General features: G+C 38.4%; 1 pseudogene; it reads left to right on the top strand.

The window, feature by feature from the left end:
- LOC100471090 overlaps nt 1-27,566 on the top strand; it is a 137,144-nt pseudogene that overhangs the window by 19,086 nt on the left and 90,492 nt on the right.

Genomic DNA, 27,566 nt, shown 5'->3' on the forward strand with positions numbered 1-27,566 from the left:
CCCTCTCAAGTCGTCCTACTGGCCCTGGAGACTTGTGTTCTGATAGTTTTGTTTTGTTTGAGACTGTTAGCTAAGTACTTCCTCTCTGGGTGTCTTCCCATACTTCTGTTTGACCTTTAATGCATTTGGCAGCCCATCTTCACATATTATGTTTTGAAATTATAAAAGTCTCTTAATTTTATTAAAAGTGGAGCTTAGCTTTCTGTTTCTCATTCTCCTAGTTGTTTTTGGGTTATTTCCTGATGGAGAAGAGACTAGCCTTAGAGTTTCCAACAATGAATCTGTGAGGCAAGAACATTAGCTAGTAGAAATAACAATCATAGAAAGTTGACTTTCATGAGCAAGAAATGTGAGGAGGATGGATAATATCAGAATACCAAACAATTCCTTTATGGTGATTTCTAGCTAAGTAAAGACACCTGCATGATCTGCATGAATGACAACGCATGGAATGCAGAACTGATGTGAATTAGCTGCCATTGCCCTTCACAATCAATTTTAGGGTGCTCTGGAGATCTCTGCTTTAGGCTTATGTGTATTTCTCAGATTTTGTTTTTGAACCTAGTATTGTCATTTGGTGTTTCCACCTTTAAGTTCCTGGCTCAAATACTTTTCATATTCTTGCTTGTGGCTTTCATTTGTACGGTGTAGTCTGTTGACCCTGTTGTCCTTTCTTCCTTCCATCTACTACCAATCAACAGGTATCTGCTTAGTGGACTGGGGAGATTTCTGGATTTTCAAGGTAATGTGAATGTGATAGGGGAACAGTTTAGAATTCGTTTCCATTAAGGCTGTTGTAACTGAAATTATAAAGAGGAGATAAGAAGTCTATAATTGCACCTGATATTCAGGATATAGCCAGAAGTTGGAATCAGATATGAATAAGGAAGGGTATGTATTCCATGTGAAATTAGAAATGCGTAGATAACAATAGTGTTTGGTTAGCCAAAGAGTGACATCCTAAGAGAGGTGGTGTGACAGCGAGGCTTGGATGAGGGTTTGTTTCCTTTATAGTTGGCACCTGCAGTAATAGTATCTAGGACAAAGTGCTTCATAGAATGCATTAATGAGCAGGATCAAAGTGGTGTGGTGAGGGGGAGTGACAAGGTAGAGATTCACTGAAGCAGTGGGTTCTTTCAGGTGTTGGCATATCATAGTCCACTAAATATTTTTCAAGAAAATGGGTGGGACTTTTTCTTTTCTTTTCCAACTCTACCCTTCTCTTATGCTTCTCCTTGTGAATATTTTTCCCTTCAAATCTACCTTTAGTGTTCATCTTGCCTTATATAAAATTGTGAGATGTAGCAGATGATTGAAGAGGTTGGTGAGTTCATACCTGTAGAGATGGCCCTATCTTAAGCCATGTAGATTCCTTAATATTACAGTAGAACATAGAAGATCTATTAAAAAAAAGATCTATTAACCAAGATCACAAAATTAGCCTTTAAAGTACTAGAAATAGACTACTTATCTTTTAAAGTTTCCTTCAGAAATGGTTACAATTCCATTGTAATTATGTTAAAGCATATTGCTTCTAGAGGTTTCATCTAGAGAGAAATAATGTGCCTCCTAATCCCATATATTAAGGAGAGAATAAAGGTTATATAGGCTGCTATCAAGGCACACATAATTGAGTGCATATGTTCTAAATTCTATATTCAATTATTTAAATTTGTATAAAGAGCAATTTCTATAATATGTCACTTTCTATGTAGCTTAGGGTACTGACCATTATGTACTTTCCAAATGAGAAAAATTAGTTATATCAGATTAATTAAAGGATAAATCATATACATGTTTCTTAAATAAAATTATATGTTGTCACATTATCTTAAGGTTATCTGAAATCTCTCATATATTACATCTCTTAAATTGATCTCATTCTTTTCCAGCCAGGTCTCTTTTTATTCTACTGGATATATGTTCTTAAAGTTCTAGAAAAGATTCTTTGTCAAATTTATATTTGGCTTCTTTAGTCCCCAGAGCTTGTGAATGATATCAGAGTGGGAAATATTATGAATTATTCCAAATACTTGGAACTTTGGAAATGAAATTAGTGCTCCATGCAAGTAAAGTAAAATTTTTGCCTGGAGTGCATTAATTTTAATTTTATTACTCATCTAATTTGTAAAGTTTTTCTACTTTTTATGTGGAAAAAGTAAAGAATAGAATGGCTACACAAATTTCAATTGTGAGCAACTCTGTAGTAAAAGAAGCCAAAATTAGAGAATGTCGTCTACTTTTAGAGCAGATATTTCCATCTCTATTATACAGGAGAGGGAGTCAGTTAGATCACTTCCCAAATGAGATATCCCTTTCTAAATAGCACATGCCACAACAGTTTGTTGATGAGCCCAGATTCTAGAGGATTAGTTCAATTTTTCAAATGTTAAGCTGAGATAAAACCCACAGTCTAAACAAATTCTCTTCCTTCTGAGGGAGAAATGGAATCCGTATATTTTTCACTCACAGGACATAGAATCTTAAAGTTGGCAGGGGTATAATTTACACTTAAAATCTCAGAGGTTACTTTTTCCAAGCTATTCGGTCCAAGAATGATGGGCTCCTTCCTGATTATTTAAATTTGGCCATTTTGGAGTCTGATTCAGAAGTTAGGAAGTCTTGGCTTAGTCAAGGGCTGCCAAAGTATAACATCAAAGAATTAAGCTTAGTTCAAAAATAAAAACTGTGAATTCAGATTGAGTGCTAAACTTGGCAGATATCTTCATGCAAATCATCTGCCTTCAATAAAGTGGGTTTGATACCTCTTTAGGAAATGATGCCCACTAGTTTTTTAGATTGATTAGATGTATTTCCAGCTCAAAGCTGACATTTTCAATTAAATGCTTGTAGTGTAACTATTAATACTGAAAATCTGGGCTGTGATATATAGGGGAAAGTGAACATAACAAGATGAATCTCTGTTAAGTATTATGTAGTCATTAGAGAAATTTATTGAGTACCTAATATGAAAAAATTCCTTTTATTTGCATATTATAGTAATGCACTTTTACATAACATACTATTATACTCCTCTGTGTGACATATACATTTAAAATGCATAATCTATCTTATAAACTTAAAGTAGGCTTGTAAGTGTCTTATAAATATTATGAATCAGGCTTATAAAGTTCATATACTCGGTATATCAGTTCATGTTTCGTGTTTTTAAAAATCTTTAAAGAACGAAATATACACAAAGTAATATAATAATTACAAAACTTATGAACACCACTGTTTAATCCACCTCTCCCAATAATTATGATGTGATTGATTTATTTCTTCATCATCTCTATAATTATCTTTATCCTTTGCTGGATTTGCAAGGCTACCGACACAACCAAGAGGAGAAGAATTACCCTTTCAGTCTACAAAGTTATTGTTTGGGGATTTGGGATTGGAATATGACACCCGTGTGTACCTTTGAGGGGGATTTGATCCAAGCACGAGCTTTTTAGGATAAGCGTAGAAAGGAAGGTTGATGAAATTGTCTTGAGTCTCAAATGCAGAACTAGGAATTTGAACTTATTTTGGCAGGAACTATTGTTGACTTTTGAGTAGAGGAGATAAAAAATGAAGGCTGGGCCTTAGGAAGACTGATAAAACTTTGAATTATTTTCATTTACTTCAATGTACAAATTCTACTTTGAATAATTGTTGAGATCTGACTTTTGTTCTGAAAAATTTCCCTCAGCTTTATTGAACACATACAAATTGTACATATTTAGGGTGTATGAGTGTATACACTTAAGATATACAGTTGTCTATATCTAAGGTGATATTTTGAAATCCATATACATTGTGAACTGATTGCCTCAATCAAGCTAACTAATGTATGCATTACTTCACATAGTTTCCTTTTTTTTTTTTTTTGGTGGTGTGACAAGTTGAGATACACTCTCTTGGCAAATTTCAAGTGTATAATACGTTATGTTCTGAAATTTTTAACAAAAATCAGGATATTTAACAGGTAAAATCAAGAAAAAAGTAGAGAATTAGCAAGTAGCTTTCTTTTTCTTTTCCAATCAGTCTCGATAATTGGTATTTAAAAAGGGAGCCTCTTTTGCCTTCCTCTCCAAAGGCCACTTGGCAACTCCTCTCATGACTGGGAAAGGTGCTGCTTCATCCAGTGGCTATTGGCCATGTGGGTAGTGACCAGGGATGCTTCCAAACATCCTACAATGCGTACAACAGTCATCCACAACGAAGAATTACCTGGCCCTGACCGTGCGGAGCGCTGAGTTGGAGAAAGCCTCGTGCACATATCGAGGGCAGACTCTTGGCAGAGCATGAACGAAGTGTGTGACTCCCCTGTGCTCAGTCTTCTTTGAAGGACTTGGATAATTATTTGTATCTTTTTTTTAACACCCATGACATCAGGTGTATTTATTTAATAGAATGTGCTTTTTTTTTTTCATCATATAATGTGCTTTGAAATTAAGTTTTCAGAACATTGGGTATTAATAGCAGCTCATCTTTTTATTTAGATCTACTTTTCTTTCAGTCATATTTTCTGAAATATAACACATGAATACAGTGAATGATCATTAGTTAAATAGCTCATGTCACAGGTATTACTGGGGTGCCGCAAAACTAGAACTAGAGCTAGTTATTTTTTTCAAGGTAAATTTTTAATAAAATGTGACAAGAAGTGGTGATCATATTTTTAAGATGTTCTTTTTTAAAGTTTAATAATTATTAATTGTGGTAAAATACACATATAATTTAGCATTTTAATAATTTTTTAGTGTATAGTTGAATAGTGTTAAGTACCTTCACATTGTGCAACTAATCTCCAGAAGCCTTTTCATCTTGCAAAACGAAAACTACACCCATTAAGCAACAATTTCCCACTGCCCTATTCTCCCAGCCTGTGGCAACCACCATTCTGCTTTCTGTCTCTATGAATACGACTGCTCTCAGTACCTCATATAAGTGAAATCATATATTTCTCTCTTTTTGTGACTGACTTATTTCACTTTATGTTTCTTTTTTTTTTTTTGAAGATTTTTATTTATTTATTCAACAGAGATAGAGACAGCCAGCGAGAGAGGGAACACAAGCAGGGGGAGTGAGAGGAAGAATCAGGCTCATAGCGGAGGAGCCTGATGTGGGGTTCGATCCCATAATGCCTGAATCACGCCCTGAGCCGAAGGCAGACGCTTAACCGCTGTGCCACCCAGGCACCTCTATGTTTCTTTTTTTAATCATGAATTCAGCAAGAGTATTTTTGAAGCATTATGTCATGGATTTCTATTAAAGTTGATAAAACTTTTTTGACAAATGCCATTTTAGAAATAAATGAAACTTCCAGATATACTTTTTATAGTTAAGGGTGTTGACCAAATATTTGGTATCTAAATATTTGTCAGTTTCATTAAATAATAAATGCTTTTGGTAACGTATGAATTGCATCTACTTTTCCTGAACACACTTATAATTTTTCTCTTCTGGAATTGTATGAGTATTTAGAAAAGAGAATATTATTTAAGATCTATGCCTTTTAAATAGGAAAGAGCTAAATGAATTTATAAATAGTTAATACAACCATCTCAGATGAGCATGAATTTTACATTTTTCTAGCCTGAACACTGAAAAGTCACTTAATCACTTTTACAGAAGTATCATATATCTACATATCTATCTGCAGTTCTGACAGATATATTGAAATGAAATATCTAACATTCTAAGGGAATGTTTCAAATATGGGAGTTGATGCTTTTTTTTTTATGAAAGATTTTTAGGTATTTATTTGAGAGAGAGCACAAGCAGGGAGAGAGGCAGAGGGAGAGAGAAAGGGAGAAACAGACTCTCTGCTGAGCAGGGAACCTGATGTGGGGCTTGATCCTAGGACTTTGGAATTATGACCTGAGCTGAAGGCAGATTATGAGGTGATGCTTTTAATAACTGACCAGAGAAGTAAAAAATCACTGAGGCCATAAAAGATGGATGCCTTGGAACTACATGTGGTTCATAGGAGTTTTGGATGGGTCCCCAAAGTCTGTGTTAGATAGAATATTTGAATAAACTTAGATTTGATTTGTGAAAAACTTTCTTAACGTATTATATACGATTATGTATTTACCATGTAATAGTGAAAGTTGCTTGAACTTAACCAGTTAAATATGAGCAAGACATTCTAAACACGTCCTTTCTCTCTATGTAGCTAAACTTTTCAGTTCTATTACAATGTTCTAGTTCTTTCTTTCTTTATGTTTTAGATTTTATTTATTTATTTGAGAGCAAGCGAGAGAGTTAATGAGAGAGAGAGGGGAAAGCACGAGCAGGGGGAAGGGGCAGAGGGAGAGGGAGAAGCAGACTCCCTGCTGAGCAGGGAGCCTGACCTGGACTTGATCCCAGGACCCTGGGATCATGACCCGAGCTGAAGGCAGACGCTTAACCCACTGAGCCACCCAGGCGCCCACAATGCACTACTTCTTTAAAGTGATATAGATTATTGCTATCTTTTGGATTTTGACTGAAGAGATTTGATAAAATTCACAGTAGTATATGAGACCAGACAGTGGGGAGTGGAAATTGGTGTCCCAAGTCAAGTTTTTCATTTAGGCTAGTTCATCACTGGGCTAAAATAGAAGGCCCCTGGCACTTTTAATTTCATCTAGTCCAACATTCTTTAATTCTTTCTTACAAAGATTGCCAAACCTACCTCCTCATTCCTACCTAAGGCTTATATCATTCCATCCTTAGAAAACTGCTAGAAAATCATCACCTACTTATCCTGGTCCCATCCATTGGCACCACAGAGAAATGTCTTATCTCTCTTCCATGTGACTGGCCTTCAAATATTTAAAGACAGTGTGATTTTATTTTCATAAATTGGGATCTTTCATCACTATAACCCAAGGCTCAATTCAAGAGGCAGAACAGAGGCAGAAAAGGTAAACAAGGAGAACTGGCAGAGTTCAGGACGTGTTCCCCTATGCCATAAATCAGAACAAGATTTGCTGGTTCTACCAGCCAGGTGTAGCTTTTCCATCCCACTGCCTGGTGCAGCCCCTACTGTCAGTCAGCTTAGTGCAGGTGTAGACCAGATTCCATAGCCAACAGTGCTTTGTTGCTCTAATGGAAAAAAGTCGGTACTTCTGGGTAAATAAAATATATACTTTCTTTGTAGCAGTTTAGGGATGAGCGTAACTTGCTATTTCACAACTAAGCAGGGCACTGGTAATTATCAGTCTTGTCAAAATTGTAGGGACTAAGTTTGAAGGTCACTGCGATCATTGTTTCATTAAGTTAGAACATTGACTTTTCTACCTACGTCATGTTTGGATGTTAGCACATCATGTTTGGAGTGCTGAGTGTCATCAAATCGTGTAAAAACTGTGGAAGACATGAAGTGTAAACCTAAGAGCTTGGGAAGAAAGAACACCTTGAATCTATTTCCAGCATTCTCACTCTACTAATGTCTTACCAGCTTGTACTCTGCAGCACGTACAGATGGTACCTGCTGACCCAGCAGAAACCTGACTTCTCCCTGGACCTGCCCTGCACAGGTCTATATGTTTTAGGGAAGGCAGGCTCTGTATCCAACTGCTGAGGCCAATGCTGGTGATTTCTGGAGTTGGAGAGAGAATATTTTAGGCATTTTTGGTAGGCTAATTCTTTGTTTTTTTTGGACTAATTCATGCACTGCAGGACATTTAACATCCCTGATCTTCGCTGTTTAAATTCCAAAGCATCTTCCATTACTGTGACAACTAAAAATACTCCAAAACATTTCCAGTTGTTCCCTGTGAGCAGGGGATGGGAGGAGAGAGTAAAAAAGCACGCTCAGGTTCGGTAGTAGTAGTCCCATGTGAGAACCATCAATCTAGGACAATCACAGGGGCCCTTTTCTTCTTGCCAATGATTCGTATAGGCATGGGGATCTCACGCAATTCTGACCAATAAGATGAAAGAGGAAGTCTGTTGGAGCGCTTCTGGGAAAATTTTAACACATCGATAAAATGAGAAGGAACAGTTGATTGTCTGTGTCTGACCATTCTCTTGAAAATTTGGTGCCTGCAAACTGTGGTTTCCAATTGCTTGTGGATGAGGTGATTTGCTAAATAGAGCTAAACAAAAAAAGGGGAATGAAACTGATCCTTAATAATGCCAGGGAGCTGCTAAATTAATCAGTCCTGTATTTTGACTTCTTATTGTGTGAGATAATAAATTCCTCATTGATTGAATCAATTGAAGCAAAGTTTTCAGTTACTTAAGTTAAAAGCATATTACATTATTTGTCTTATCCTTTCTTCCTCCCCTCCTTCAATTTTAAAGCTCACTTTATTGAAACAAATTAAATTATTAAGAATTAGCACAAATTAGGGGCGCCTGGGTGGCACAGCGGTTGAGCGTCTGCCTTCAGCTCAGGGCGTGATCCCGGCGTTATGGGATCGAGCCCCACATCAGGCTCTTCTGCTGGGAGCCTGCTTCTTCCTCTCCCACTCCCCCTGCTTGTGTTACCTCTCTCGCTGGCTGTCTCTATCTCTGTCGAATAAATAAATAAAATCTTTAAAAAAAAAAAAAGAATTAGCACAAATTAAAAATTAAAAATATTTACACCTGAAGCAAATACCAATGCTCTTTGAAAGATGGACCCGGGTTTGGCTTTTGCACTATTCATTTATCGGATTGAAGTAGGTCAAAATAATAAAGGCCGTGTCTTAAGTCCAATAAATGATTTCAAAATCAGAACCAACTCAACGAGTAGCTAAATATTTTCCTTTTAAAAATTTACTGGTATTAGAATAATATTCATATGACATCATGTCATGTCACAATATTCAGTCATGGTGGCCTTTTTCTTTTATCTTTGCATTCTTACTTGAATCATAACATTAATTTTTGATCTTTCAAAATTTTGAAACACCAGCTGGTGTTTCCCAATTTGACTATGGCTTTTGCCTGAAAATAAACACATGCTTGGAAACTTAAGGGCAATGTCTCATGAATGAGTCTATTGGTGGTGATCTTAACTCTCATTTTAACGAGGTTTAAAATTTTTTGCAGATCTGTGGAATTTTAGTGGTAGGGTGGACATCAAAGGTAATGGAGCATGCACAAATCCCTTTTGAATCCCTAATTGGAAGGGGGAGGCTGGTTGGTAGAATGTATTTTAAAGTTGGTATAAATTCTTGAAGAGATGGCGTGTCATGGCGAAGTCGAAGGCACAGGTATTGGGATAAGAAAACTAGTTCTTGTGGTCCTGGCTTCGGCATTTGCCAGGTGTATGACAGATAAGCTATTCGCCTTAGTTTTTTTTTTTTTACAAAATAGATTTAAAAATATTAGTCCTGCTTGTCTTAGAGGGTTGTTGTGAGAATTAAATGGAACGCTGCATTATCCAGATAGCAGGTGTTAACAACCACCACAATCACAAAAACAACATCCTGTTGGGTGAATTTATTTTGAGTAAGAACCATTGCAGATTAAAGTAAAAAAATAAAAATAAAAACTTTGCTGCTTGTTGGAACTACTTTCTCCCTTTTGTCAATTTGGTTAACTCTTTATCCATCATCAACCTCTGTTCAAGCAGAAGATTCTCTGCTTCCCCACAAAAGCAGTCTAGATCCTCCTTGTGTTCCTTCAGTGTTGGGTTCCTAACTCATTTACAGCACTTACTCGTCTCCGTCTTGCTCTGCAACAGTGGTTCTAAATATACGTAAAAACATCAGGGAACTCGTTTAATAAGAGTCTGAGTTTCTGATTCAGTAGGTTCTGGGACCTGGGAATCTGAATGTTTAATGACTGGAGATTCTGATGAGATAGTTAGTCTTTGGGCCACACTTTGAAATCTCACTCATCTCAAGAGTGGTCTCCCTGAGAGCCAGGCTCTAACTTTTTTCTTTGCATCCCCTTTATTAGAATGGGGCTAGATTGATGCGGGTACTCAGTAGACAAATATGAAATAAATGGCGAAAATTTTCCTAGGTTCAGTTTGTAGAAATACATAATTCCTTTGACTTCTTACACACAATTTATACATGTTGCAACAAGCAATATATTCCTAAAAATTTTGCCTTTTGTGGTCCAAACATTCAAATGTCTGAAATTATTATCATTCTGTTACATAGAAAGGAAATCTTATAGTGTTTTCTAAATGTTAGGGAAATGCAGAGTAAGTACTCACTTATTAAAAGAAATAATTTATCAATTACTTTCAACATGCATACATTATGTTCGGTGCCACAAAGATCGAGGCATTCCAAGTAGATATAAGCCAGGTATCAGTTGCTCAGGAACTGAACATCTGGGAAAAGAAGAGAAAACCATATATAATGGCTCTGTATTAATATGAATGCTAGAGTGGAAATTAGGTTGGGTACTGGGTGTAGGAATGTTTGAGAAGATGTGTGGAGTCGTTGAGTCTTGAAGAATCGGAAAGTGAGAAGGAAGTCCTCTTCAGGAAGGTGGAACTGCTCAGTAAAAAGCTTAGAATCAGGGGCACCTGGGTGGCTCAGTCACTAAGCGTCTGCCTTTGGCTCAGGGCATGATTCGGAGTTCTGGGATCGAGCCCCGCATCGGGCTCCTCCCCTGGGAGCCTGCTTCTTCCTCTCCCACTCCTCTGACTTGTGTTCCCTCTCTCGCTGGCTGGCTCTCTTTCTGTCAAATAAATAAATAAAATCTTAAAAAAAAAAAAGCTTAGAATCAACAGTAGGCATGGCTTTGGCAGGTAATGCTGGAAGAGGAGTGGGAGTCTCAATAAAGAGTGCCGCCCCTTCCCTCCCTCATGTTGAACAAACAAACAAAACAAAGGAGCAGCAGATGAGAAACCATGGTATCATCTTGATTTCAGGCAAAGACTAAGTCTGAGATTTTAGTTTAGTGTGAGAGCCGGAAGCCCTGCTATCTGATTTTTGGAGGAGAAGCACAGCGGATGATGTCCATAGGCAGCTTACTCCAAAAAAAAGGAAAGGACTGAGCTGGGCATACTCCCCAAATTTGGTAATCATGTAAGTCACTGCATTTTGCTTGCTTTGACAGAGGGAAGTGGCACTTGGTCCCTGTGTAGACATCTAGATCTAGGTGTCATTTGCATGAATGAGTGTAGTTGGTTCAGGGTTTCAGAAGCTCTGATGCCAACTCTCTGGCAAACTTCCTTAAAAAAAGGGTCCAATGAGTCGATAGGGCCTCATAGTACTGACCCTACACCCAACAACTCTAGCCAATCACCTATGCAAAATTATTTTCCCAGAATCCAGTTATGTAGTGTTGCCAAAGGTCATGAAAGAAACCCAATAGTATCAGAGGCCAAGAATGTAGACAAAACAAAGCAATAGCAACGAACCAACCAACCAAGCAAACAAACGACACTAACAAAAACTTGGTTCTGGTTTCCCAGGGATGCCACTTAATGCCTGTTGTTCAGAAACCACAATGACTTAAAGTCAGCTGGGAGAAATTTCTCACCACTTTTGTTTGGGGGAAAAATCCATCTTTTCCCCGCTTTTAGAAAGTGGTATTTGAGATGTTGTTGTCTTCTTGCAAAGTTTATAGAAATGTGCAATGTGGCAGGCCTAGCCCTCTCTCTTGTGTGTAGACACTTTGTTCCTGTACCCCAGTAGCTGTTTCCACTACCTCTTTGTGTGGAATTGCTTCGGCATGTAAAATCTGCCTTTTAGGGAAACCTTCTCTCTCATGTGTGCTTAAATTCAGAACCTACTTGATAGCTCTTGCCTGTGGGTGACTGTAGACATATAGACAAACTCTGAGATTGGTCATGCTACAGCTCTCTCCTTGGAAATGCAAAATGAAATTTTGTGCAGCCAGTCTAGTGTTGCTTACCGAGTCCCAGCACTAAAGAGTTACCTCTAGAGCCCTAAGAGTGCTCAGTAGCACAGATGGGACTCAGCTGCCTTGCAGACTTGGCTGAGAAACACAGCCGGCTAAAGGACCAGGGAAGAATCTATTCTACCAATGACTGAATCCTTACCCCATCCTGCCTTAGTAGATCACTGGCTTCTGTTGGGACGCCTGTGGCACTACCCCCTCTTCCCCCTGCCATTTCCCTCCGATCCACAAATTCAAAGGTAAGCTCTGCAGCTGTGTCCTGAGGCTGCCTGGGAGAGCTCACCTGTCATTTGGCTCAGTTTATCCCTGTATTTCACTCACCCTTCAATCCAAGTCTGAAGCCCCATGTCCTTGACAGACTGCTCACAGCCCTGCTCATGTTGCTTCCCATTTGCCCTTCCATTTTCCGGAAGGTCAGTCTTGGTGTTGGAGACCTCACTTTTGTTGAGGCTGCAATTGCCCACCAATGCCTAAAGAGAGCCAAGCCCACTTGAAGCAATCAGAACAAACTTTGTGTTTAGTGCCAGTGAAGTGAGCTCTGTCTAGTGATCCAACCCTAATATCCTGTGGGCAGACATTTAGGATAGGAAGGGTAGCTCACCTGGATGTCGTGGTGATGCATTTGGACTTTACAGGCAATGTTTTTATTCTTGTTATTTATTTAATTAATTAATGAATTATTTGTTATTGAGTTGGAGAGTACCAAAATGAACTGTTGTAAACTTTTCTTTAAAAATAAAGGCAAATGTGGTAGGTGGGCTGATTTGGGGTGGATAAAAGGCTCTATTTGGAGTGAGTGTAGGGCTTTCCAGTAATCTAGGCCAGGGAGGTGCCAGGGACAAAGGGCATATTTCCAAGAATTAAAATGTATAGGTGACAGGGTCAGTGGGACACAAAATCCTGCAAAGCAGTCCTGACCGTGGGCTCACCAATACTCCCCATTCCATTCTCTCTGCCTTTATGGCTCTTGTCAAGGAAGGGTGCATCAGCTAAGGGGCCAAAGGGAAAACATTTATTAGGCGACATTTATTAGTGGAGTGGTTGTAACAGATGTCATGGAAGATTCTTAGCATGCCTGGAGTTATTCTGATGTACGGCGTTGGAATGTGCGTCTGTTTTCCCCTTTCAAGTACTTGAAAAATGCCCTCCTGGCCTTAGGTACCATCCATCCTGAAGATAGTTTTAAACATCTGGTGCTAAGACAGTGCTCTTGACAAATGGCTAACATTTGAAATAAAGGAAAATATTACATCAGGGAATTCCACTTATTTCTCAAAACTAAATGGCACCGAAGCCACTAGATGTGTCATTATTAAAAGTCTTGTGGACTCTAGGGAGATGGCAGTAATGAAGAGAGTTTCTCCAAATTTCTAGGCTCCGATTTAAAGAGCATTCCCTGACACACTCATCTTTTTGCCTCCTGTAAGGGGAGAGAAATTGCTTTTTATCCAATGAATATTTGGCCAACATGTTAATGATGTCCACCTGTTTTCTACAAACACAGCTGTTTTCTTTCATTCCAGGAGAGCTGGGCATATAGTGTCTCACCCGCTGTCAGCACTTGGCTTACAGAATCTGACCAGAATCCAGATTGACATAAATTCCCAGCCATCTCCTAATGAAACACAGCCTTACAATCCGTAAGTGATGTAAGGTGTCCTGACCAAAACTGGGCCCCATGAATTCACCCCAGAAGAAATGGGAATGGGATGTTTTTGTTTCAGGGGACTTTCCTACTCTTGTCCTCAGGACCATTTGTAACCCATCATCGAAATATTTTAATTAATAAAATGATTTATTAAACTCCCAATTAGAAGTGAAATGTCTGGAAGAAAAAAAAGAGTCAGTTTTTGTGTTGTTTAATGGAAAATGCCACTTGGTAGTTACCATCAAAGTGGATCTAGGAAGAACTGAGCATTGCGTATGGATAAGGCATTGGATCTAATGCTGAACAAGATACAAAAATGGAGAAGATTAGTTCCTTCCAATGGAAAATTTTCAATGTAGGTGAGGCCTTCCTATTGTTGGCTACTGGCTGGACCTATATGACATGATCTGTTTGATAGATCGTTGACCCCCTTCCTTACTGCACAAGCTTCAGTGGAGACTCAGTCTCCCCAAACCACCAAACTAGTTGTGCAGGTGTTTTCAATTTTCTGTATTTAAGGGCCCAGGCAATCTTTTAAATAAAAGAGAATTTATCCTTTCTGATTGCTGAGTAATAGTCCATTGTATATATGAACCACATCTTTGTCCATTCATCTGTTGAAGGGCATCTTGGCTTCTTGCACAGTTTGGCTATACTGGACATTGCTGCTATGAACATTAGGGTGTATGTGCCCCTTCTTTTCACTATGTCTGTATCTTTGGGGTAAATACCTAGTAGTGCAATTGCTGGGTCTGAGGGTAGCTCCATTTTTAATGTCTTGATACCTCCATACTGTTTTCCAGAGTGGCTGTACCACGAAAGACTCTGGACTCTGGGAACCAAACTGAGGGTTACAGAAAGGAGGGGGGTGGGGAGATGGGTTAACTGCCTATGGGTATTAAGGGGGACACGTGGTGATGAGCTCTGGGTGTTACGTGCAACTAATGAATCCTTGAACACTACATCAAAAACTAATGATGTACTATATACTGGCTAATTGAACATAATAAAAGTAAATAAATAAAAAGGAATTTAAACAAAGGAAGAAGAAAATAAAATAACATACTTTGGAAGATTTTCTCAAAAGGTAAGTGATACTGGAGACGGGGAATTCTCGGGACCTGCGACGTCAACCGCCAGCCCGTGGTTCTTCACTCTGCTGCGAGAAAAAATTCAAGGGCCAGAGCAAAGCATACTAGAAAAACTTTATTGCAAGGCAAGACTACACACTCCAAGTGAGGGGTGAGAGGGTGCCGGTGTACTCAAAAAGCGGCCCTGAGTCACACCCCGCGGATGTGAGGCCCTGATTTTTATGGGAGGTAAAAATTGCGGCGCAAAGTAGTCACGCGCGGCCCTGGGGCATAGGCGGGGATTTCTAGGAACTCTGCGTAACATCGCACACGCTTTGCGATTGCGACTATGCGCAGGCGCACTCTGATTTCAGGCTAACCGGGTCATTGTGCGCATGCGTGTCATGGATTTGCGCGGCAGCTACGGGTTGCTTGTGGTCATGAGAAGCCTCAGAGGGGTCACAAGTTTGTTTAATAGCTGCAGACTTTCTGTCAGGTGTCAGATTCGGTTCCTCGGTTTTTGTTCCTCCTGCAAATATCCAGCGCTTCCCTATTCTGTCTGGTCAGGAGTAGTTAAGAAAGAAGTTACGCCCTTCTCTCCGAGACGGTGTGGAGCATAAGATTCTCAGAGGATCCGAGTAAGTGAGGGTCCCTTTCTCTAGCCTTTGTGGCCTTTGCGTGGGTGGTGAGCGAACCGCAGGCTTATTTCTTTACCGTTACTTGTGTTGAAACGCGGCAAGTACCTATGTCCCAAGGTAAAGCTTCATTCTCAGGCACTGGATCATCTAAACTAAAGAAGAAATTGTTTCTCTTCCAATTTGCAACGTGTTTCTCTCTTTCTGTGCAGGTTAGTATTCTTTGTATTCCTGTTTTCAGACCATATGCCTTAGGGACTGCAGGAATAGGAAAGGATCTAATTCTCTTTTCTCTCTGTTTGCATATACAAAGGCAGTTTGTGAGATGACAGTTCTAGAGAGGCTTTTTCTTAGTAAAAGGAGTTTATTTTCCTCTGCTTTCATCTGGAGGAAGGCAAGAGGAGGGCCACCAGTCCAGTTACATCATCTCCAATCTTGCCAAGCAGCCTAATTATCTTAATTATTTAATTAGCACTTTTTGGATTACTAATGAAATCGAGTGCTTTTCCGTACATTTGTCTGCTGCTTTGTATATCTTTCGAAAATTGCTTGTTCAAGTTCCTTCCCATTTTCCTGTAGGCATGTCATATTTTCCTTGCTGATTTATAAAAGTGTAAATACCAAATTTGATAGTGCATGCCATCATGCAGAATTAATGTGTGTTTTCTCCCTAATACATAGTAACTCTTGTGTTTAGGCCAGATAAAGCCCTTCCAATTCGGCTTGTGGTAGAATATCTTAATTTGAAGGAACAGGATGGAGAATCTGCATTGAGTAAAAAGTACGATACCTTATTTGTATTTAGTTTTACAGTTCAAAAGGACCTTTTATACACATAATCACATTTGGTACCAAGTGAGGTGCTCTCTGAGTTCTTAGACCAAATGGAGTGAAGTCTCTTCATGTATCTCCCAAGGATTTGAATTGTGCTCTACTCGTTGTTTATATTTCATGGGATTTTAGCCTGTTTGGCTTCAGGCCTTGTATGACAGCTAACTCCTAGAACTCTTCCCCTGGTTAGTGCTAAGTGATTAAGAGAACAGAGTCTGTTCTTTGGCTCTTAAGTTCACTTTGGCAGATTCAGGATTGGGCTGGGATTCAGTGTGCCTCAATTGGAGGTGCCATTGGGTTTTTAAACATTTTTAATTGTGGTAAAATACACGTAAGTTTACCGTGTTAACTATTTCTAAGGGCACAGTTCAGTGGTATTAAATACCTTCACATTGTTGTATGATCATTACCACTGTCCATCTCCAGAACTCTTAGTCTTCCAAAACTGAAACTGTTTGATTTAAATAATAAATAATAACTCCTTATTCTTCCCTATTCCTGCCTCCTGGCAATCACCATTCTTTCTGCCTCTATGAATTTAACTATTCTAGGTACCTCATACAAGTGGAATCATAAGTGTCTTTCTTTTTTTGACTGGTATTTTGGGTGGGACAATTCTTGGTTGTGTGTGACTATCCCTTGCATGTTATTTGGCCCCGTGGGTGACTTTCAAACACTAGATGCCTCTGGAAATGCCACTCACTGCCTTGTGACAATCAAAACTAGAGGATGGTAGTGCTCCTTTGGCTGGGTCTCCAAATAAAACCTCCAAACCATCTGAAGTTGATTCTTTTAAAAGCAAATATGTATTTGAAATGTAAATAGCTCCTTATCCCACTCTGCGTAAACAAACCCCAGATGCCACTCTCTTAGACCTGAGAAAGCCAAGCCAAGTTTCATCAAAGCCTCTTTCAAAGTTCAGTTCCTTACCAGGCACTTGTAAACAAGTTTAAACGCTATGCTTGGAGCGCATGGTTTGCAGGTTTGCATTCAGGCAGTTGGGATCCAGGGCCCTTGACTTCTTCCAGGGGGAATAGACTACACAGTCAGCTTCTCTTCCTAAACTCCCTCCTCAACCATCCACTCATGAGGGTTCCACTTAATGCTGTTTGTGTAAACAGTTTATCACCATGTTTATTACTTATTGCATTTTTCGATGTATTTATTTTAGCAGAAATACGTCAAATAGCTTAGAAATGCTGCAAGCATTTTTTGAACTCCCAAGTACAAACTTTATTACAAAAATATTAATAATAATGGTGATAATAGTAGTAGTACTTGTTGTAGTAAAATAAAAGGGTGGAGAGGGGCTCCGATACTTGGTTTTCAGAGCAAGCCATGGAGCGTGGGCACCAGTCCGGATCAGGCAGAGCCAGAATGGCCCGCCCTTGTGAGGACAGAAAAGTCCTGCCCTTCTCCATCAGAAAGCAGTGAAGACCAAGGAGCAAGCTTGTCTTAAATGTAAGAGTGGAAGTTGGATTTGAGGCAGACAGCCTTCTTGGTGGAAATGGATACCTCCGATGAGTCTGAGCTTTCATGAAGCACAAAGAACAGCTAATCTTGAGGGTCTTACCATTGCCATACATACTCATCAACTAACCCTTCATTTTTATTTTTGTTTTTATTATTTTTTAATCCTTCATTTTTAAAAAGGTGTTTTGTATTTTAAAAGTAACAAATGCACATTATTGAAATATAGAATATAAAGAAAACGATGAAGAGAAAGAATAAGGAGAGAAGGAAGGTAGATCATGTGTAATCCCAGCATCCATAAGTATTTATGAGTTACCTTTTGGTTTATTGACTTCCTGTACATTGAGTGCATTTAAAAAAACAGTTTCCACCTTTTTTTTAACTCTCCTTTTTCAAAGGGAACATTCTCACAGTCAGTGGTGCTAGTTAATTGATCATAAAATTATGGAGCTAAAACTGAATTCAATGAGCTCACCTCACTCATTCGATCATAAAACTCTTTGGGGGCAGTTAAGGGCCTTGCTCATGGTCACTCTACTCGACATAGCTATGTTTGGTAACTTTTCAGTTCGTGCAGTTGATAATGTCAATGATACCTTAAAGTAGGTTTGGACAGTTGTAAAATCTGCCTTTTCAGTCTGTGTTCTGAGCTAGTTTGCTGTCGCCAGTCCCTGTGGCTCTGACTCTGTGCCTTTGAGGTTTCATCCTGATTCTTCTCGGTTAGGTCTTACGATGCATTTTCTCCTATCCACCCTCAGTAACTGCTTTTTAAGGTTATATGATGTTATACCAACTCTGTGTATATTGTACTTAGATAAGTTGTAGTAAGTCATGGTTCAATTCAATGGATAGGACAAACTTAGAGCAAGAAGGCCTGAGTGTGCCTTTTTCTTGGGCAATCACAGGATTTCGCTAAGCCTTAATTACCCTCTCTGTAAAATGGGATAATGATGACTACCTAAGAGTTTCTTTAAGGATTAATGAGGTAATAGTATGTGAGTACTTTGTAAAAAAGTGCTAGTGTGAATATATTATGCCCTAATGCTGTCATCCCTTCTTCCTCATTATAGGAGCTAAATCAAGTATAGCTCTTATGTGAAACTGGTGAAGTTTTTGGATAACTTATTATAATGGCAAGTTAGAGTATTACTCAAAATTATTTAGTTAATATGAAATAAGAGCCACCAGGATGTTGAGAACACGAAGAGGGGCTTAGAGTTATACAGAAATATGAGATACGATTCTCGCCTTTGAGGAAGGGAGGTAAGGCTAAAAAACGCAGTGGCAAAATAATGTACCTAGGTTAATACATCCTTTATCTATCCATGGCAGTGTTTCCTTTTTTAGGAACTCATATTAATGTGACTTAGCCACATGTTTAGTCTCTACCATATGGTTAATGCACCTCTTGAGGATTCTGTGATGGTTACTTGTGCACTGATTCTACCTAATCAGACTCTCCATTTCTCCAGAGCCTGACCTATAATTTACAGTTTCCATATCTGCCTTAATAGCATATAGCACAGATCAGGCACATGCAGAGCCATATGATATAAGCTTTGGCGTAAAGGGTAGAGAGGGAACGAAAAGATGGGTAGAAGGATTTTCAGACTCCCAGGACAAAATTTGCTTTTATCCGATAATGCCCAGAAGCAGGCCTAGAGATAGAGTTTGAAGAAGAGCTACTTAGAGAGAAGGATGTGTGTGCTGTCTCATAGGTAAAACCCTACCCTGCAGTCTCTGCTAGAATACTCCCTCTGTCTGCATCTTGTCATTTAGGTCTGGGCTCAAATGTCATTTTTCTGAAAGGGTTTCCCTGTTCACTCAATCTAAGATGATCCCATCTTCCACATTGCTAAAACAATTATTTTCTGTTGCATTGCTACTTATTTCTGTGCAGTCCTTATCATTAGTTGAAATGATACAAATTCCTTTATAAATTTACCTCACATCTATCTCAGTGATCCACTTTTGTAAAAAACTCAGTGAGTTACTTTTGTTTGTAACTCCTAGAATACTGTCTGGTATTCAAAAAGTGGTAGTTGAATAAATAAATAAATAAATAAGTTACATGCAATCACAGTTAGTTATAAGGAGACATCCAAATATTTTGACTTAAAATTTTATAGTCAAATATTTCTTTAAAATTGGACCATTTGGGAGTGCCTGGGTGGCTCAGTCAGATAAACATCTGTCTCTTGATTTCAGCTCAGGTCACGATCTTGGGGTCCTTGGGCTCAAGCCCTAAGTTGGGCTCTGCACTCAGTGGGGAGTCTGCTTGAGATTCTCTCTCCCTCTCACTTTGCCCCTCCCCCTGCTAATGCTCTCCTTCTCCGCCTCCTCCCTCCCTTCCTCCCTCTCTCTCTCTCTCAAATAAATAAATAAATAAATCTTTAAAAAAAATTGGACCATTTGGATAAGAATTGGAACTACCTAGGTATACTTAATGTAGGAATATGAAATGAGCTATTTTTATTATAGTACCTATTATGTTACTGCTAGATGACCACAAATTCTTATGGTTACTAATGAGAATGGATAAAAGCAGTGTAATGTCAGGGAACAAAAAATGGGGCAGTGTAAAGGTTTCTTTTTCTCAGTTTTCTCATGTGTCACGTGGCATAACTTGGATGGTCTCAAGAGCCTTCTGAAATTCTGTGAGCTTGATGTAAGAGGAAATAAAGAGCGGAGAGTCTTTAATGTGTGCATATAAACAGACATGTTAAAACCTATCTTTAGGAAAAAACAGGACATTCTTTTAAGTCATTGTGTGGCATGTTAATTGATGAACTGATTACAGCTCAGTCATTTATAGGAAGAGCTTAGAGGGAATTTGAGATAGGAAACAATTTCCAACAGCTTTCATTGTTGAACAGACAGCTGTCTAGTCAATACAGGAATTTTCCTTTAATTTAGGACCTAGTTGATGACATAAGTTGGCTAGTCCAAGCAGACTGAGAAACTTGGAGCCAAACTTGAAGATATTTTTTAATCATTTGCTTTAATCAGAACTCTTGCCTCTAAGTCAAAGAATGTATTGCTGTTGTTCTCCTTTCTAGCTGTAGGCCATTGCTTTTAGTTTTATCTGATTGTAATCTTGGCACTGACACTAGGTTTGGTAAGCAGGTTAACAGAAGAATTGGAAATAGAAGATAGTAGAAGGTAATGCTTCCTTTATAGATGCTGACAGTTTACCCCTCTTTCCCTTTTTAAATCTACCAAAAATGAATAAACAAAATAATGGCAATGTTTAATGAATGGAATAGTTGGAAAAGCACTTACAGTAGCATCATTGTGGATTGTGACAACAATATCACAAATGAAGATGTGATATGATGTTTAACTCACATGGAGAGTCACTGGGCAGGTGTAGGCCACTTTTATTAGATACTAGATCCTTCCTCCTTTCTCTGTCACATACTACATTCACCATTTAAGAACATGAATTTTCATTTTTCTTATGTTTCTGGATGTTAATAAGCATTGAGGTGATTTTTCTCCAAATAAATGAAAATATAATTGGCCTGTTCAGTACAAATCCCAGGCAAGAAATTCTGATTAGTTGTCATTTACTCCTGCTGTGTTTATTTAAGTAAAGCTGTAAATACCTTTGATGGTTTTATAGGGAGACACACATGTGTTCTAATTGTTCAGCAAAATTATTTGTGAATTGAAACATGATGAGCTTAATGAGATTTCCTTTAAAAATTTATCTTCAAAAATATGTATATGTGGGGTGCCTAGGTGGGCCAGTCAGTTAAACATCTGCTTTTGTCTCAGGTGATGATCTGGGGGTCCTGGGATCAAGCCCCGTGTCCGGCAACCTGCTGCTCAGAGGGGAGTCTTGTTCTCCCTCTCCCTCTGACCCTTCCCCCTACTGGTACTCACTCTCTCTTTATCTCTCAAACGAATAAATAAAAAATCTTTAAAAATATTTATATGCATCATTTTCAGAAAAGAAACTTGTAGAGTGGAAAAAATTCTGGACTGGTGGTCAGAACATATGGGTTCACGTCTTGGCTCTGTCCTCAAAGAAGACTTTTTGAGTCTCTCTGCAGCTTCCTTATTTATTAAATGCCCTGATTTGGACTTCTTCCTGTCATACAATCCTGTGGATTTTAAGATTTATGTAAAAATTATATTGATCTTTGTAAAAACAAATTTGAGGAAATGAAAATGAAATTGATAGTAAATGGCCTAAGATTGCCATTGTGGGTTTTTTTTTTTTTAATTAGGATTTTCTAATTCTTGCCTCATCTTTTTACAAGAGAACATAAACTCCCTATAAACTTTAAGGAAAAAGGAAGGATTTTTTCTACTTGGGTGAAGTAGATTGATTCACCCTGGTAACAGTGCACCTGTTAGAAACAGCATTCAACTAAAGACTGCTCTTCCTTTGGCCTCCACCTGAAATGCAGAAAGAAACGAGAATAAACTAAGGAAATCCTGAGTTGTGGTTTGGCATCCCCAAATCTTGGTGTCTTCTGTACTCTGTGCTTTGTGGCTTGGGTTTGTGCCAGGAGCATGCTCTGGTACAGCTCCCCTGGTTTGGTGTGTGTGTGTGTGTGTGTGTGTGTGTGTGTGTGTATTTAGAGGGAGGGTAGAAGTAGATTGAGGAATTCATTTTTGTCTGCCTGGCAGGATAGATTGGTCTGGCCTTCTTTCTTGGAGTATTAGCTTCATTAAAATTTTAAAGTAATTACCCCTAAAAAAGGACAAATGAATAAGACTTATTTCCAAAGAGTTACCATTTGGTGCCAGCGCTCAGGCGTTGCTCCACACCACTCCACATGACACAGGATGTGGTCTGATATTTAGCCTAAGTACACGCTCCATTTTTTTCTGGACACAGGGAAGGGACTTACAATGCTGCTTTGTTATGGAATAACTTCCTAGAAAACTGCTTTCTTTCCTCTTTAAAAATTAGAATTACTCAGACCAGGATGAAAAATACGAAATTAGCCCTGGCATTTAAGTACTGCCTGGCCCCCAGCAGCCATTTTGGTAGAGGTGATGAGCATGTTTTAGTGTTTTAACGTTTCTGGAATGTAAACAGGGTCAGCCTGCATAGAGTCAGCAGGGTTGTTCCTCCAGGGACCCAGTACAGGCCTGTCGACTTGGCTGCAGTATCCAGTCTTGCTGGGAACAAAGTCTACTCCTATCAGTTGCCCTTCAATATTTTGTTTCTTTGGATCTTACATCATGGAACGTGGATGCTATTGGAATAAGTGAAATGAATGTAGTAAACCAGTCTTTTCATTCATACGTGTTATCTGTATATTATCATTTTGTGTAATAAAATACCTTGTTGGTTTTTGCACTTACCTAGAATTTCAAAGTTGCTGAGGAGATATTTCTTATATAAGGTCATTTCAATACCCGTCAAAGCAGTATAGTTTTGTGATTTGCCTACAGATATGAATGACTATTGGTATTTTTATTAATTTGCTGACATTCTCCTTAAATTAACAAAATATAGGACATCAGCAAAATGACAGAATAGGTGGTCCCCAGTCATCTCCCTCATAGAAAGACCTGCTAGCAGCCATCTGTAGACAAGACACCTTTGTGAAAATTTCAGAGCACCCCATGGACTACAGAGACCAAGAAGGACTGTATTAGAATAAGAGTGATTTCATTCTGACTGCATTGTCCCTCCCCCACGATGACATAGCTCCACATAGATAAGGACCCACTGGGCCTATGGTTTCTCCAGGGGTAAAAGCCCAAGATGGACATCCAGTTTCTCCTGCATGCTTCTTAGAAAGCCCATTTGGATCTTGCCTTACAGGGATCACCAGGGGCTGGACCATCAGGGATCAGACAGAGATGGAAAAGTGGGGAAGGGCTACAGCAATCAGTTGTAGATCTTGGTGGACCACATTTCTATGGGTGGTGGTACCTGAGCAGAGATCCTAGTCAGTGTCTTTACCCATTTGCAGATCCCATTTGGACAAGGAACTTGGTCAGCGTTTCTCTCTGTTTTAGGTTCCCAGCCAATGGGCTAGCCTGGCTGTGGAGCCCATTCTGTGACCCAGCTTGGGCAGGGAAGAAAGTCAGCAGCTTTGCCCAACTGCTGAGGATACCCTCCAGTCCTGGTGAACTAGAAGAGCTGGCTAGAGATTCTGGGCAGCTGCAGAGCCCATTTTACAGCCCCATTGAGGCCAAAAAACAAGTCAGCAATCCTGCCCAGCTGTGGAACATAAATGCCTACCCTGCCTGACCAGGGAAACAGTGACCTGGGGCAGCCTTAGAATGAAGCCTACAGCGCTGCTCCAATTGCTGAGCCCAGTCTGCAGCCTCACCCAGGAGTGGAGCTCAGCCAGTGACAGTAGCTAATTCCAGAGCATAGCCTGCAGCCCTACCTGACCAGGGAGTCTAGAAATTGACCCCACTAGATGATGTAGCATAGCCTCCAGCTTTATCCAACTGTGGGATGTAGCTGGAGGCCCCCACCTGCCAACACAGGCTGATTTCAAACCACACTAAAAAGCTCTAGTAATTAAAACAGTATGGTACTCGTATAAGACAGACACATAAACTAATGCAATAGAATAGAGAGCTCAGAAATAAACCCATGCATATACAGTCAACTTGTATTGGACAAGGGAGCCAAGAACATTCAGTGGGGGAAATGATAGTCTCTTCAATAGATGGTGTTGGAAAAACTGGATAACCATAGACAGAAAAATGAAATGGGACCCTTATCTTATACCACTCTCAAAAATTAACTCAAAATGGATTAAAGACTTAAATGTAAGACCTGATACTGTAAAAATCCTGGAAGAAAAATAGGGAAGATCTACTTGAATTTGATCTTGGCAATGATTTTTTAGATACGGCATAAGAAGTACAAGCAACAAGGCAAAAATAAATAAATAGAACTACATCAATCCAAAATGCTTCCACAGCAAAAGGAATTATAAAAAAATAAAGGCAAACCTACGGAATGGGAGAAAATATTAGCAAACTATAAGTCTGGTAAGGGAAATATACAAAATATATAAAGAACTACAGCTTAATAGAAAAAAACCCCTAAACCTATTAAAAATGGGCAGAGAATCTGGATAGACATTTTTCCAAGGAAGATATACAGATGGTCAACAGGTACATGAAAGGGTGCTCAACATCACTAATTATCAGGGAAATGCTAATCAAAATCACAATGAGATATCATCTCACACCTGTTAGAATGGCTATCATCAAAAAGACAAGAGACACCAGGTATTGGCAAGGATGTGGAGAAAGAATCTTTGTGCACTATTGGTGGGAATGTACATTGGTTCCATTACTGTGAAAAGCAGTTGAAATTTACTCAAAAAATTAGAAGTAACTACCATGTGATCCAGCAATCCCATTTTTGGGTATATATCTGAAGGAAATGGAAGCAGGATATCAGAAAAATATCTGCTCTCCCATGTTTACTGCAGTGTTATTCATAATAGCCAAGACATGAAAACAACCTGAGTATACATCAACGGATGAATGATATTAGTCAGCCACAAGGAAGAAGGAAATCCTGTCATTTGTGACAACATGGATAGATCTTGAGGGCATTATGCTCAGTGAAATAAGTCAAAGAAAGACAAATACTGTATGGTATCACTATGTGTGAATAAACCTGTACTGTTAGAAACTGAGAGTAGAATGGTAGTTGCCAGGGCCTGGAGTTGGGGGAATTGGGGAGATGTTGCTTAAAGGTGGAAACCTATAACTAGTGATAAATATGTTCTGGAGATCTAATGCACAGCACAGTGATTATAATCAACAATACTGTTTTATAAACTTCAAAGTTGCTAAAAGACTAGATCTTGATTATTTTCACCACAAAAAAATGATAATTAGGTGACATGATAGAGGTGTTAGCTAATGCTGTGGTGGTAATCATATTGCAATATATAAATGTATGAAATCACACTGTACATCTTTAACTTACACAATGTTACATGTCATAAATCTCAAATTAAAAAAATATTTTTCTATCCTAAAAATAGTCTCTGACATACAGGCCTAAAAAATTTGATAGTCAAATATCCCCATTGCATATTTTTTAGGAGTTTTCAAATGAAAGAAGAAAAATGCGGGAGACCTGTAAGAAATATGGGAAGTAAGAATCCTCTTAAAAAAATCTAAAACTAAGAAAAGAAAAAGAAAATCTATTAAGTAAAACAAGGAACTAAAATTCTAGAAAATAATAACATCTGGAGAAAGATGGAGAAGAGACTGAAAATCAAATGAACTTGAATGGATGATTACTAACAAGTAATAGGGAAGATAAACATAGTGACAAGTTTAAGAAACCAATAGAAATTAATAAACATGGATGAATCTTATGTTAAGGAATATCACTATCAGAATAAAAATAAAATACATAATTTTTAAACTAGAAGAAGAAGGCTTGATCAGTCTGACAACCGAAAAGGAGAAAAAATTCTGTGAAACAAAAGTAGAAAATATTTTTAATGGAAAATATGAAATAAGATAATAGAAAAAAGACCTACTATAACAGTAATTACAATAAATGCAAATGGTTAAACTTGTCAAATAAAAAGGCAGGCCTTTAGATTGAATTTTTAAAATATTAGTTTTGTCAATAAGAAATACAAGAAAAATAATGAAAAATAAGATGCAGAAGAATTAAAAAGGATAAAAATGTTANTGTATAAACTATCATAGTGGACAAAGAGGAATATTACTTGAAAAAAACTCCAAGAATAACAGAAATATGTCAACAAATTAGTGTACTGTAAGAAAAATAGATATTGGTGGACCACATTTCTACAGGTGGTGGTACCTGAGCAGAGATCCTAGTCAGTGGAATACTACTTGAAAAAAACCCCAAGAATAACAGAAATATGTCAACAAATTAGTGTACTGTAAGAAAAATAGATAAATCAACAATTTTAATGGTAGATTTTAACATACTTCCCTTGAAGCTAACATATAAAGCAGAGAAAAAATATACAGTAATGTCTGTGACCTAAGCAATATAAAAAATGAGCCTCAATTATTAGATATATAGACGACTTTTTACTCAACAGGAATATTCAATGTTTACATGCATACTGTAAGGATTTAAAAAATTAAATAGTAAATTGAGCCCTAGTACATTTCTTGGTATCACTATTTTGCATATTGCATCTTCTAGCATAATACAATAAAGGTAAAGATCAATAACAAATAGTTTAAAAAGCATGTTTGGAAATATGTGTTGCCAAATTATCCTTGTGCTTAAAAGGAAGTCAGGAAATGTTTAAAACTGATGGATAATGAAAACCCTGTTTTTCAAACTCTGTGAGACATAGCTAAAGCAGTACTTAGAGGGAAATTTAAATACGTTTATTAAGAAAGAAGAAAGATTAAAATAAATTAGTGAATCATTCAACTCAAGATGTTGTGGAAAAAGCCACAGAGTAAACTTAAAAGAGCAACCACAAAAGAAATAATAAAGACAGTGAGAAAAATCAATAAAATGGAGAACAAATATTAAAAAATGAGAATAGTAACAAAAACAAAAGCTGGTTCTTTGAACAGATTAATAAGATTGACCAGCTTCTGGAAAGAACGTAGGAAAAATTTGAGTTTACTCAAAACAGCTATTTTGACTTGTCAGCTAATTGCAGAATTCTGTGTCTTTGAATTTAGTTACTGGAAGATTATTGTTATCTTTTGCTGGTGATGTATTTCTTTTGTTTCTTCACGTTCTTTGGAGTTTCTCATTTAAAATAGCAGATACCTCCTGAAATCTTTACTTGTCTTTGGGTGGGAGATATTTTTCATTGGCCCTGCTTATATCTGGGACTTTCTCCAACCTTATATGGATATATCTGTTCACACTTCTGCTTGTTGCAGAATTTTTAAGCTTGTGTATCTTCTCTGGTTCTTACAACTCTTCAGCCTGATTCTGGGAATCTTCCCCCCCCTTTTTTTTTCAGAAAGTGACACTAAAGCTCAAGATTGTGGATTCTTCCTTGCCCCCAGACCCTGGCCTGTTTTTTAAGGGGATTCCTGTTTACTTGGGAGTGCACACAGGGGCTGGCTGAATAGTGGGGGGAGGTGTGGGTTTAGCTCTGAGGGCATTGTGGGTGCCCACAGGTCAGGTGTAGGGATCTT

This window comes from Ailuropoda melanoleuca, chromosome 19, assembly GCF_002007445.2.
Source record: "Ailuropoda melanoleuca isolate Jingjing chromosome 19, ASM200744v2, whole genome shotgun sequence".
NCBI lineage: Eukaryota > Metazoa > Chordata > Mammalia > Carnivora > Ursidae > Ailuropoda > Ailuropoda melanoleuca.